This window comes from Echinops telfairi, unplaced genomic scaffold (genome assembly GCF_000313985.2).
Source record: "Echinops telfairi isolate 266 unplaced genomic scaffold, ASM31398v2 ScPeMD7_7458;HRSCAF=8496, whole genome shotgun sequence".
NCBI classification, from domain to species: domain Eukaryota; kingdom Metazoa; phylum Chordata; class Mammalia; order Afrosoricida; family Tenrecidae; genus Echinops; species Echinops telfairi.
The window spans coordinates 38,375,652-38,388,055 of record NW_022111358.1 but is presented as its reverse complement, the minus strand read 5'-3'; positions in this window follow the sequence as shown (position 1 = coordinate 38,388,055).

Genomic DNA, 12,404 nt, shown 5'->3' with positions numbered 1-12,404 from the left:
AGCTGAGAAGCAAGAAAACCCACATGGAAGAAGCATAACAGCCTGTGTGATCATGAGGTATCGATGGGATCAGGTATCAGGCATCTAAGAACAAAATATCATATCATTGTGAATGAGGGGGAGTGCGGAGCGGGGACCCAAAGCCCATCTGTAGGCAACTGAACATCCTCTTGCATAAGGGTCGCAGGGAGGAGATGAGACAGGGTGCAGTGTAGCAACAATGAAACATACAACTTTCCTCTAGTTCCTAAATGCCTCCTCCCCACCCACTATCATGATCCCAATTCTACCTTACAATTCCGGTTAGACCAGAGGATGTACACTGGTACAGATAGGAACTGGAAACACAGGGAATCCAAGACGGATGATCCCTTCAGGACCAGTGGTGAGAGTGGCGTTACTAGGAGGGTGGAGGGAGGGTGGGTTGGAAAGGGGGAACCAATTACAGTGATCTACATATAACCTCCTCCCTGGGGGACGGACAACAGAAAAGTGGGTGAAGGGAGATGTCGGATAGTGTAAGACATGACAAAATAATAACATAAATTATCAAGGGTTCATTGGGGGGGAAGGGGAAATAATGAGGAGCTCAAGTGGAAAACAAATGTTTTAAGAATGATGATGGCAACAAATGTACAAATGTGGTTGACACAATGGATGGATATATGGATTGTGATAAGAGTTGTACAAGCCCCCAATAAAATGATGAAAAAGTGCAAAAAATAAATAGACACTTTAATATATATATATATATGAGAACTGAAACAAGAAGGCCAGGCATCGCCCTGTTCAGTCTTAGCAAGGATAATGCAAGGCAAGAGCCTTACATTTTTTCACTCCTCTGAGCATACGGAAAGAACATTTTGATATTGATTTGGCGGTTACAAATACATTTTAGCAAGTGGGAAGATTCATAAATATTGAATCCACTCATAAAGACAATCAAATGTACTTGTACCACCTGGCCGAGTGCCTGGCATATCCTAAGGACTGGATAGAGGTTGAGTTGGGTAGAGGACAAGGTCACAAGGATGATATGTAAAATATAACTCCTGATAAAACATGTGCATTGGCTGAAGTTATATGAAGACATAGCCATTCTTGGCCTAAAGCAGGGTCTTGGGGGCCACTTGCCAGCATTAAACCTCTGGTGGCCAGGTTGTAAGGACCCGTGGTCAGAAACATCTAAACTGGTCCCCAGTAATAACCTTCCCCCCAGACACTTGTCTAATTCCCATACCACGCGCATGGACCAGACTTCTTGACGTGCTTCAAACCAGTAAACTATGGCAAACATGATGGGATGTTATACGAGGACTGTAGAGTCTCTCTTGCTGCTTTCTCCAGCACTGTGAGCTGCCCCCTGGAGAGGTCCTTATGGAAGGGCACCAAGGTCTGCCTACAACCGAGTGAGTGATCTTTGAAACCGATGCCACCCGAGTAGTGGAATCAGCAATTACTGACCAGACAGTGGAGCCTTTAGATGATGGCAGCTCTGGCCAAGAGTTGGGCTGCAGCCTCATGCAAGACTGGGCCAGAGGCACCCGGCTGAGCCCTTCCTTCCAGATTCCGGATGGGCAGATGGGATCAGTCTTTGGGGAGGGATGAGAGTGACTAAAGTAGACCCTGGTGGTAAGTGATATGAATTGAATTGAGTTCAATTCAATTCTCCCAACCTGTACTTGTGGTCGGGAGAAACAGGAGGCTTTTATTCCCATGAATGGTTACCGTCTCGGGGATGGCTGGGGGCAGTTCTACTCTGTCCTATAGGGTCGCTATGAGTCAGAACCAACTGCATGGCAGCGAGTGGGGGGTTGTTGTTTGTTTGTTTGTTCTAATCTACCCATGATTGTGTCTCACTTGAGAATGGGTTTTCTTCTTAGGTTAATAGAAAGGTGTTCTTTCTGTATCTATGGAAGGTATTTTCAGGTGAATATGTATCTGTGTAAGGTGTTTTCCGATAACCACCTTTGAGATATGAAAAAAGCAGGCTAGGCACTGAGAGGCCAGTAGAGATGGGAACAGACAGATGCCGTGTCACACGGAGCTCATCAAGGACCTGAGGGCAAGAAGCTGAAAAGACACCAAGCCCTTCTCCCAGAGCCAACAGAGAGAGAGAGAGACAGAGAGAGAGAGAGAGAGAGAGATGGAAGCTTCCTCTAGAATCACAATGCTGAATTTGCATGTCTAGTTTCCAAACTGTCAGAAAACAAATTTCTCTTTGTTAGAGCCCCCCACTTGGGGTATTCCTGATCTAATAGCAGGGACTGAGAAACTAAGACAGGAAGACTTCTGAGACGTCTGCCCTATCAGCTCACGTGATCATTGGAACCACCCCCTCCTATCACATTTCTCCACAGAGGTTATGAAAGGAAATCCAAAATCATTTGGGGACTTTCCTGCATGCTGGTACAAACTCAGGAGCGCAGTGCCAGCGAGGCGATGCCAACTCATAGCGACTGTAAGGCAGCACAGAACCGTCCCTGTGGGTTCCTGAGACTGTAACTCTTTATGGGAGTAGAAACCCTGGGGGATCACAGCCCTGCTGGTGACCACGACACCATCAGGGCAGTATACACACTTGCACACAAACACAGAGCGTGGGCTTTTTAATTCCTCTAATGGAGAGACAGACCTACTGGTCTAAGAGACAGATGTGAATATTATTTACCAGTTTTCTTTGTTCTAGTCTTGGCATCCCTGTTTAGGAAAGGGAACCGGAGCGTTTGCTGGGAGGGTGGGGAGCATGGAAGAAAACGCTCCTAGAGGATTGCTGTGGTTTAGATGAGGGACCAAAAGGAACTAGGGCTTGGAATTAAGTCTCTGCCTGGTGATGATCTCTGGAGATCCAACCTCAGAGATGCTCTTCCCCCACTGATGTGGAAGGGGGAAAATTCCCCCAGGCAATGAATGAGCTAGAAAGGCTTTGAAAAAGGCTCCTTCCCATTTTGTTCCTTAATGTCCCTTGGAATGACAAGGGGTGGGGTAGAGGCGTGTCCCCTAAAGGAATGAGGAGTTGTGTGCGGATCAGATAGGGTTGAACAGAATGGTTTCCCTCGCCAAAGCATCTCAAACATAGATGAAAATTGGTGGCTTGAACCTCACCCGTTGGTCCTGATGCTGTTTTGAGAAATACTTTTGCTGATAATTTCTGAGCAGGGGGAAGAGATCAAACGACGACCGAAACTGTAAAGCCCACCTTGATAATCTCAATGAATCACTCAGACACTTCGGGGATGTTAGGGGCCAGAGCAAGTAGAAGAAGCAATTATCGACGAGCCACGCAGCCCAGCTCGGCAGACAAGGAGGACAGGGCCACGATGACAACTTCCTCAATGTCAATGACAAGGAGACACATCTTTCTGTTGATACAAGCTGCTCCTTCTCCCTCTGCATCGAGCCTTCCTTTGTGCAGAATGAAGGGGCACTCGTGCTCCAGTAGGCTGTGCATTGGGCTGCAAACTGCAAGGTCAGCAGTTCAACACCATCAGCTTCACCGCCAGCTGCTCCGGGGGAGAAAGACATTTTCTACTCCCCCAAAGAGTTACAGATTCACTGGATGAGTGGTTCCTGTGGGGTATGACAGGAGAGTTGTGTGAAGGAAGGGAGGATGGGGGAGATAATAACGATGAGTACAAGAAGAAAGTCTTCTAAAATGGATTGTGGTGCCTAACTCTTCATAATAGGATTGAACTATTGAATTGTATCATTTGTGAATTACATCCCAATAAAACTGTTCATTAAAAAAATTAAAGTTTGCGGGAGCGGGAAAGGAGGGAAAAAAATGAAAAATGAGTTGATTCCAAGAGCCCAAGTGAAAAGCAAATGGTTTGAGAATGATTGGGGCAACGAATGTACAAATGTGCTTTATACAATGGATGGATGGATGGATTGTGATAGGAGTTGTATGAGCCCCCAATAAAATGATTTTTTTTTAATTAAAGTTTAAAAACCTAAAAAAGCATTCCAGTCTCAGAAAGCCACAGGGGCAGTTCTACCCTGTCCTGTAGGGTCGCTATGAGTCAGCATCAACTTAATACAGTAGGTTTGGTGCAGAATTGAATCACATCTCAGAAGATCCATTCCCATTCACCTGCCTGCCTTTGTGAGACTCTGTCACTCACCCCAATTCCTTCACCGATCAAAAAGTGATCCAGATTGGGGGTCTGACTGCCGGGGGTGGGGGTGGAGGGGGTCGGAGACTATGGTCACCCCAAGCCAGGTGTAGGGAGCCAAGCGTTCCTCCTCTTTGCTTAGCTCGCAGAACAGTTTGCAGGAGAGGTGAGAGAGCAAGTGTGAGGAGCAGGTGAGACTGCAGCTAGCCCAGTGGAGGAGGTGAGACTGGGGCATCGTGGTGGGGACAGGCAGGGCCCCCCTCTGCGAAAGCCCCCAGATGCAGGAGGCTCTCTGAGCCTGGGAGCTGCTTCACCCAGGAGGCCATTCACCTATTTCCTGTTCTCCCAAGAGGCCACCAACTTTGCTCTGCAGCAGGGTCCAGCTTCCGCTTCACGCCCAACTGCCTCATCTTTAACTGATCTGATCTTCCCACCCCCCACCTGTTGAATTTCCACCTTTTCTATCCTCCAACCCCCCACAAAGGCTGCCAGCCCTCCACCCTCACAAAGGGTCCCATCTAAATTTCCCTCTGAAAAGGAGTCAACCTGAAACTCTACAAGACAATGGAGAGTCCACAGGGTTCAATGGGAGGGCTCTGGGGCCGTTTCCTAAAGGTTGCTGGGCTCGCCCCAGGCTCTTCCTCAGACGGAAGTATCTGGGACCCCCAAGTAGAGGAGAAGGGCCTCATGCTGCCCTCAGGCAGTGTATACTCGGGGCAGCGGTGGGAGGGAGCCATCAAGCAGGCCTGTGGCTATTTTACTGTTTTATGTGACAGGCACTGGGATGGCAAAGGATGCACTAGAAGGGGAATGTTGTGCTGTGTTGTGATGTTAGGCGCCATTGCGTTTATTCCCAACAGACTGAAACGCTGCCCAGTCCAGCGCCACCCCCACCATCCTTATGTTTGAGCCTGTGGCTACACGTAGCCACCTTGCCAATCCATCTCATAAAGGGTCTTCTTTACCACTCACTCTGTACTTGACCAAGCAAGATGTCATTTTCCAGGGACTGGTCACTTGGGGTAACGTGTCCAAGGTCAGGTGAGACACAGTCTCGCCATCCTCGCTCTTTAGCAGCATTCTAAGGAGTGGGAGGATTGGGCTAGGATTCCCTGAGCCCCACAAGCAGTGTGGGCTGTGAGTCACGAGGTCTGAGGTTCAAACCTCCTAGAGAGATAAGACTTTCTGCTCCCGTAAAGATTGACCAGGGTGGTTCGACCCTGTCCAGCAGGGTCGCTGTGAGTTGGAATCAATTCCACAATGGTGCATTTGTGGGAGGAGCGAGAGGGAGGAAAGACAGAGCCTGAGGGGTGGGCTGGGGCTGTGGGAATAAGGAACAGGCCCTGGGAAGACCTCAGGAAGGAGGAAGTGTGACCTTTGCCAGAAATGTACAGGAACAGCCAGGAAATTCAGGGTGGGGCTGTCCTGCCCAGACCAGTTTGGCAGAGCCTTGAGGCCTATGGGCAGGATTTTCCCCACCCCCACCCCAGTCACCTGGTGGTGCGGTGGTTATGGATTGGTCTGTTAACCACAAGGTCAACAGTTTGAAACCCCTAGCCACTCATGGTCTCGGGAGATGAAGGTCTCCACTCCTAAAGAGTTACCTCCTCCTGCAGACTCGTTATGAGTCAGAATTGACTTTACGGCAGTGAGTTTGTTGTTGTTGTCTCAGTGTATCCTCAACTATAAACCCACTGCCACCGAGTTGTTTGCTACTCATAGTGACCCTATAGAGGGTTCCCGAGCCCATAACTCTATAGGGTTTCTGAGACTGCAACTCTTTAGGGAAGCAGGCTCAACTATCTTCTAAGGCGCTGCTGGTGGTTTTGAATCTCTGACTCCGTGGCTATCAGCCAGTGCTTGTCCCACAGCATCACCAGAGCTCCTCCACCTATATTTTGGAGCAGACCTGTCTTGGAAGAAATGCAGCCAGGATGTGCCATCTGGCTTACTCTGGACGCTGGGGAAGGATATCATGTTTGGAAATGGGTCAGGGAGAAACCAGAAGGCCCTGGCAAGATGGATCGGCACAGTGGCTGCAACAATGGGCGCAGACATGGCAGTGTTTCCTCCTGTGGCACACCAGGTCAGATGCGGTGGTTCCAGGGCTCCCAACAAGAGGCTGTGGCTTCTCCATGCCTTGGTTTCTCCAACCTGCCTTGCTCGGGCTGTGGTGAGGACACAAGATGGTGATCAGTACATGGTGGGTTGAGCCTGGCTGGCACAGGAGGTCACATGGTGAAGACACTTCATATCTTAAAAAAACGGAAGAGAACCAGCTGGGCTCTGGGCCTACAAGTCTCTAGGTGTTTGTGACTCCTCTCCCTTTGCTCCGTATCAGAGTGTAAATTCTGAGCCCACCCCACCACCCCCAGTTTGCCAAAAGCTATAGATGACAGTGACAACCCCAAATCCATTTGCAGGGTCTCCACATGGGAATAAGCCTGCATTGATTTCTTCCTGATCATTCATCAAAGATGTAGATAATCTTGCTCTCAGACAAAGTACCTTGGAAAGTGGATTGCCTGCGCTCCTCTCTAGCCCAGGGAATACAATTGATGCATGGATTGTTATAAGAGCTGTAAGAGCCCTCAATAAAATGATCTTAAAAAACAAACAGCCGAGGGTTGGCATGTACTTCATCTTTCCTTTGCTCACTGTCAGGCCAACCTCATTGTGTCTCCCTCAGAATGCACCCCAATATTCTAAGTCTTGCTGCAGCGCCCATGAGGACTTCTCTTATGGTTGTAAGGCACCACCGGGTCGGCCCCAACTCTAAGCAACTCTATGTACAGCAGAAGAGAACACTGCCTGGGCCTGTATTGCCCTCATAACTCTTGCTATGTTTGAGTTCACTGTTGTAGCAATTGTGTCCATCCATCTCCTTGAGTGTCTTCCTCTTTTTCTCTGACCTTCGACTTTACCAACTGAGCCTGATGTCCTTCTCCAGGGACTCTCCTGATGAACAGGTCCAAAGTACGTGAGGTGAAACCCTTTTCTCTCCACTTAACCCCCCGGCATTAGGTCCTCATTTTCCCCCTCCCTCCCCCCCCCCCCCCCCCCCCCCCCCCCCCCCTGGTCTTCCTCACTTGTCAGGCACCTCTGGCTGTACACTTCCTCCAAGACTGATTTGTTTGTTCGACAGTCCTGGGTGCTTTCCACAGTCCTACCTACAGTCATTCAAATGCACGCTTCTCTGAGCTTCCTCAGTCAATGGTCCGGCTTTCACATGCATACGAGGGGAATGAAAATACTCTCGGAGTCAGACCACCTTCGCCATCAAAGGGACATCTTGGCTCTTTAACACTAAAAAGAGGTCTTATTGCAGCAGACTTACCCAGGCCTAGATTCCAGGCCCCTCTAGGTAGACTCCAACCACCCAACCCTTGGATAGGCAACTGAACACAAGACCAGTTTGCTTGGCTGCATTTACAGTGACCCGAGGGCATTTCGGGAATTCGATTTCATTTAGTTTGGGGTTGGGGCTCTAGGAGAGGTACTTAGCCACCCCCCCCCTCTGCCCCCTCTCCCTCCCACCCAAGGACCAACGCTCAGGGAATGGAGAAGGAGAAGGGAATAGTTGGGGGGTTGCAGGCGAAGCCTCAATGTGTGACCTTGCCCACTTCCGTAAAGTGCCATCTTAAATGCCCCACAGGCATATGGGAAGGGGGACTGCCTCTTCGAGGATGGCCTCTTCAACCACCTTTGGGGAAGGAGACCACTCCGTCCTTGGCTGGCCAGTTTGGGGACATATCTTTACCCAGTCACCACACTGAGTCGTAGAGAGAACCATCCTACCAGTGAGCCTCAGAGTCTCAGCTGGGACCGCAGAGCTGTGCGCCCCTTGGGGTTGGCCCACAGTAAGCCCTTTCCTGCTCCTCCCAGGCCTATGCTTACAGCGGGCCCTGCGGGACCACGCAGCGATGCTTTGAAGCCAGGGGTTTGTAGGTAAGCAAGTCGACATGGGGCTCCACCTGGAAGAAGGTGCACACCAAAGCCACTCCTCCCACACCTGCTCAGCCGCAAAGGTGCCTCTAACTGCCTGAATCCGGCACCTGCTCTCAACCTGCCCTGCACATGAGCCCAGAAAAGGGGCAGGATTCCTTAGCCTCCTATCTCAAGCCCTGGTGGCTCAGCGGTTACTGCTAAGCAAAAGCCCACCGCCCGCAGCGAGCTGAGGCTGTCTGCGCCTAGAAAGTTGTACAGCCCGGGAAGCCCTCAGCACCTGGCTCCTCTGCCCCATGGGATGGGGGGAGTCGGAATTGATGTCACAACAGTAGGTGGGCTGCTTAGTTGGTTGGTTGGTGTTGTTAGGGGCCGTGGACCGGGTTCCGAGGCACCGGAACACAGCCCAGCCCTGCGCCGTGCTCACAGCTGTCCTGACGTCTGAGCCCACGGCTGCAGCCTCTGTGTCCCTCCATCTCATCGAGGGTCTTTGCCAAGCACGATGCCATTTTCCAAGGACTGGTCCCTCCTGACCACATGCCCCCATGTCCAGGAGACGAAGTCCCACCGTCCCGGCTTTCAAGGAGCATCCTGGCTGGACTTCTTCCCAGACAGATCTGTTTGTGCATTTGGCAGGCACAGCACTTTCCATACTCTACACCCGAGCCATTGTTCCCACACAGGTTGTTCACATTTCCCTTCAGTCTTCCTTCTGCAAGGTCTGACTTTCCCATGCGGATGAGGCCATTGAAAATGCCAATTGGTGAGGAGCTGATGCCGGGGGCTAAAGTGGAGAGCAAATATTTTGAGAATGATGAGGGCAATGAATGTACAAATGTGCTTGACACAATGGATGCACGTCTGGAGGGTGATGCGAGTTGTATGAGCCCCCGATAAAATGATTAAAAAAAAAAAGAAAATACCAATTGGTTGGTCAGTTGATAGTATCTCATCATCCGATTTAGAGTGGTTCTCCATTATATTAAAACAAAACACTGCAACAGATCTTACCCAGGGGCACATATGGCTCAGGAAGGAAGGGACACAGGAGGGACCCTCTGAAGCAGGAAGCTGCTGTCCTCCACCCCCCAGAAATGTTCCTCTCATCTGCACGTGTCAGTGCTGCTTCTAGTACATATACAGAATGCTAGGCTTTGCCAAAGGAGCCCCAATGGTGCAGGGGCTAAGTGCTCAGCTGCTCAATGCAAGGTCTGCAGTTCAAACCCACTAGCACCTCAGGTGGGGGGAGGGGGAGCCGTGGCCCTTTACGCAATCCATAAAGATTGCAGCCTTGGCAAACCCTGTGGGGTCAGTTCTGCTCTGGATCTGTGGGAACTGACTCTGCAGCGATGGAGGCTTTTCCTAGGGGCTGCTGAGAACAGTGAATGCACTCAGTTGCTAATGCAAAGGCTGGAGGTTTGAGTCTCCTTAGAGCCACCTTGGAAGAAGGCCCTGGTGGTTTACTTAAAACTACAAACAGCCGTTGGAAACGCTGTGGATCCCGGTGGTACTCTGACCCACACAGGTGAGAAGACAGCCGGTCGGCTTGAGACGCTTTCCTGGACACTAAGCCAGCAATTCACGAGTGCCAAAGACAGCACCCTCTGGACTTCGGAGTCGGAAAGATACATTCAGTTTCCAGTTTTGGACCTTGAGTAAACTGTGGATCCTCTCTCAAGCTTTCATGTACCCAACCATAAAAACAGAGCTGAAGATAAATAGCTGCCTTGTAAGCTATTTATCATTTAAATCAGCGTTGGGCTGCTAACCACCAAGTCAGCAGTTTGAAACCACCAGCTACTCTGAGGAAGAAAGACGAGACTTTCTACTCTGGTGAAGAATTACAGGGTCGGAAATCCACGGTGGGGGGAGGGGGGGGCGTTCAGTTTCACTCTGTCCTATAGGGTCGCTGTGAATCAGAAACAACTTGGTCATGCTGGCAGGGATGGCACTGAAGTTTTGTTTTATTAATACGTCAGGATAAGTCAAAAAGTATGTCTACTAGGACTCCCTCATATGTGCCTGACTTTATTCCAAATAAAACATGGCTGAGCCTGTCTTGGCAGTCAGTGGGTGACTAGAGAGACGCTCTCACCGGAAAACACCTGTCATAAGAGTGTGACGGTGCCTCCCCCCCAGAAAAAGTCCAGGGAAGGGAGCGGCTTCCCAGGGAACGAGCTGGGCCAATTACATCGAAAGCAGACAGGTCAGGTCAGTTCAGGTTGTGACGACTGTTTGGCGGGGATTCTAAAGCAGGTACATTTTGACCAATTTCTCAAAGGCCACAGGACACAGGGGGCTTATTTGAAGAAAAAAAAAGTTTTTAATAATTGAAAACTGCATTGGTGAGCAGAAGTCCAGGAACGTTGTCCCGAGGACGTTTTTTCCATCCGATGATGCTCCGGCTCCTCCTATGAGCATTCCACTGGGAACCCCATCCACCCGACAGGCTCGGGCTTGCCCCTTCTGAAAGGAATATGATTTGAGTCCCGACGATGCCCCAAACTGTCATGTTGAGCCGGGTGGTGTAAATCAAAGGGCTCAGAGTCCTTCTGGGAAGGGCGAGGGCGAGGCAAACACTGCCTTCCGGAGGCGTGGCGGACTCGAGGGAGGACGTGTGGGGCAGCAGCAGCTATGTCTGTGGAATAAACATTTCTTTGATTTTGTAGCAGTATTCTTTTTTTTTTTTTTTTAAAGTTCATTTGATTGGGGACTCTTCCAGTCCATACATCAATTGTATCAAGCAGGTATGTTCATATGGCGCCATCATGATTTTCAAGACAGTTACATTCGATTTGAACCCTTAGTATCAGCTCCTCTTTTTACCTTCCCTTCCCCCCTTCAATAAATGATAAATTATTATTGTTTTCATATCTCCCTTGCCCTCCATTGGTTCCTACGTGCCCAGCTGGGGCACCGTGTGGGCTCAGGTGGCAGCGGTGGGGTGGGGTGTCTCAAGGTAGCATTTCCAACCACAGTTGCCAGCAGAGAGAACGACGAGAAATGGGGGTGACTGTGGAAGTTCTGGTGATTACAAGGTCAGCAGTTTGAAACCACTGTAGACACACAGGACTTTCTACTCCTGTAAAGTTACAGAAACTCACAGGGGCAGTTCTACCCTGTCCTATAGGGTCGCTAGGAGTCGCATCCATTGGATGGCAGCGAGTGGGTTTTTGTGTTTTGTTTGGGGTAATTATCTTCCTCAGGGGTTTTTCAGATTTCAGAAATTGACTAGGTCAAGGTAATCCAACTGCATCATGCCAACTGTGCTTTGGGGCCAAATGACGGGTGGCCACCCCCTTTCTAGGCTGACCTGCCTGCCCCCCAGGAAGGTAGCCCACTGGCTACTGCCACATCCACCAGCAATAGCTCTGTCCTTATCCCGGTCCTGGGGCCATCTGCCCCCAGGGAGTGGGATGCTATCTGAAGCCCCAGGGCTGAGGGGCAGTGAAGGGTCATCAACCAAGGCAAGGCCCTTAACAAGTTCCTTTCTGATAAGGGCTTCAAGGGCTCTGGGAGCCAGCTTTGATTTCCGCATCTGGCTCTTTGTCCTCCTATTTGAATGGGTTTGACTTGATATTTAAATCATTGGTTCAGAGTCCACAGAGGGAGGAAGACCTCAGAGAAGGAACAGTCAGAGGGGGCAGGAGAGGAGGAGGGCCAGAGGCTGTGGGAGAGCCCAGCAAACAGCCAGGCCCTCTGCTGTGGGCTTTAAGGGATCATCTCCTGAACTTCTCGTCCCCATCGCCCATCGCTTTCGAATTGATGGCGTGACTCAACTCCAAAAGACAGGGCAGGACTGCCCTCTGGGCTTCCTGTCCCTGTAAAGGCTGTGACATTACGAAAGCCAATAGCCATCCCTTTCTCCCCAAGAAGGCTGGAGGGTTCACATCACTGACCTGTCTGTGAGCAGCGGAGTGATTTAACCACTAAGCTACCAAGACCCCCTGGAAAGGGGTTGTTTGTGCTACCCCAACGTGGGGCCAGCTGCACGAGGAGCAGGGTCTCCTACCGCTTCCCACAGACCCTCTCTTCCAGCTCTCACACCATGCCCAGAGACCACACACACAATCTCACACACACACACACAAACACACACACACACACACACGCTCCCTCACATTTGAATGCAGACTCACATGCACAAAGACAGACTTACACACTTACACACTCTCGGACACACAAACTCTCACAGACTCACACACACTGTCACCCACAGATTCACACACAGACACATGCACACAGACTCTCACACACTCATATACAGACGCACATGCACACAGACACACACACAGACTGTCACACCCGCAGACTCTCACGTGCTCACAGACATACACACGGCCT